Genomic DNA, 2007 nt, shown 5'->3' on the forward strand with positions numbered 1-2007 from the left:
GGCGTAAAATAATAAAAAACATCTATCTCTCCTGACGCAGAGCACCTAAACCCCTTGGAAATCAGGGTGATACAGGAGAATCTTTCATCTTTAATCTCAGTTTAGTCTTTGAGCCCAGTTGCTGACACAGAGCTCCCAAGAAATTTTCCAAGTAACAGGAGCATCTGACACCAAACTCCTAAATCCCTTGGAATTTCCTGGAGCGTCTTTTGTTCTAATGAGGTGACTCTTTATGGGCTCCCGAATGGGGGCTGGTCACCAGAGAGATCAAGCCATAATTAGAAGCTTGGCACTTTCAGCCCCAACCCTTATTCATCAGAGAGATGAGAGGAGGTGTAAATGGACTTAATAATCAGTCATGCCTCTGCGATGAAACCTCTACAAAAACTCCAATCATACGGGGTTCAGAGGACTTCTGGGTTGGCGAACACACTCACGTGCCAGGAGGGTGGCAGCCAACTCCACCTGCTAACCATCAGCCACTGTGCTCCTGAGGACCTCAATGTATCTTTCACCCATCTTTCCTCAATGCCTTCCATGCATATTTCTCACAAGCAAAGAGGACAAAACATCCCCTGCTGGCTTGCCACCTGGGTGGGTAACAAAGAGGATGCGTTCCTTCCCCGCCTTGAAGGAAGAGGGAAATGCCATCCAAAGAAGGCCACTCTCTCAGCTGCAGCCGTGACAGGGAGCTCCTGCATGCGGGCAATGACTTGATTTTCCTTGCAGAGAAATCATGCTCCCTCTTTGGATGGACCACTAGCAATTTTAAGAACATCTTCATCTGTTTGCTTTGTAAACCCTGCATACTGGGACTCCATGTGATGTTTGTGCACATGTAACGCTAGATTTCTGCCCTCCTCACTCGCAAACCTAACCAGAGCTGCTCTGTTCCTCTGAGCCCAAGCTTTCAGACCAAGTGCTACACCTCCACTGGTAATAAGCAATCCTTTGAAGAATCTTGAAATCTCTAGAAATGAGACTCCCAAGATAAGACCCAAGCTCTGACTACAAAGCTTTTATCAATAATCTTGCTGCAAGTGCCACTTTCAAATTTGTGATTTACTCTCAATGGATCTGAAAATCTGTGACTATAAGGCTCTGAAATCATTGCTAAAATTATATTCCCCATATCTTCAACATGAGAGTCTCCATACCAGGAGGCTGAACCTGTCTTCTCAAAATTTAAACACTCTGTTATTTCCACAACATCCAGTTTATCAGTATCAGGTGAAGTCAGGCAACGCTTCTCGAATTCTTTTCAGAAGTCAAAAAAGGAATAGAAGCATTCAGGCAATAGTACATTCTTCTTGGAAGCCTCAGGATGCAGGAATTGCCTGACATGAAGCTGCACGTCAGTACAGAGAGAAGGTTCCTACCCCGATGTTCTGTTTATTGCCCACTGGTTAAACCATCAGAGGGCGTGGTCCAGCTCGTACAGAGGACTGGCTTCTAGCATCCATCTTAGTTTCTTTTTTTTTACAGTTAATTCTGTGTCAGTTCCAACTGAACTGGTCTAACTATTAGTCAGTGCAACTGTCCCACCTGCTTGTTGGCCAGATCCATGATTTTCGTAACAGCAGGATCAGCTTCTGAGCCGGGGGCCCCAGGAGTGATTCCAAAAAGCGCCACCGAGTAATCTGGAGATGCCCTCATGAAGACAGGTGGGGGGAGAAGCGGGGTGCGGAGGCCATGAGGTGGGGCGGAAGTGACAATGAGAGAGCCTGTGCTAAAGCCTCTTCCAAGAGAAAAAGGAAAGGTGTCCCCTCCCCTCCCCTTCCATGCCTCCCCTGATGTAAACAGCTACTAACCAGCCACCCAAGTACAAAGATGACCTGTGGTGCTCACACCTCGGGTGCTTGCAGGCCTCTGAGGGCCTCTCCAGTTCTCAGAGCACCTGGCTGACAGCTGGGCCGCCGCCCCCTCTCATCTGCTGTAGCCAGCCCCAGCCTCCATGGGTTTCCTCTGGCTCCCAAGCCCTGGGGCTACGTCTTCTCCGGCTCCCTA

At 48.3% G+C, this 2007-nt stretch overlaps 1 pseudogene; it reads right to left on the reverse strand.

Annotated features, from left to right (window-relative positions):
• Positions 1–468: 468 nt before the first annotated feature.
• Positions 469–1751, reverse strand: LOC102515688 (annotated as a pseudogene).
• Positions 1752–2007: the final 256 nt, after the last annotated feature.

This window comes from Camelus ferus, chromosome 8 (genome assembly GCF_009834535.1).
Source record: "Camelus ferus isolate YT-003-E chromosome 8, BCGSAC_Cfer_1.0, whole genome shotgun sequence".
In the NCBI taxonomy this organism is placed as follows: domain Eukaryota; kingdom Metazoa; phylum Chordata; class Mammalia; order Artiodactyla; family Camelidae; genus Camelus; species Camelus ferus.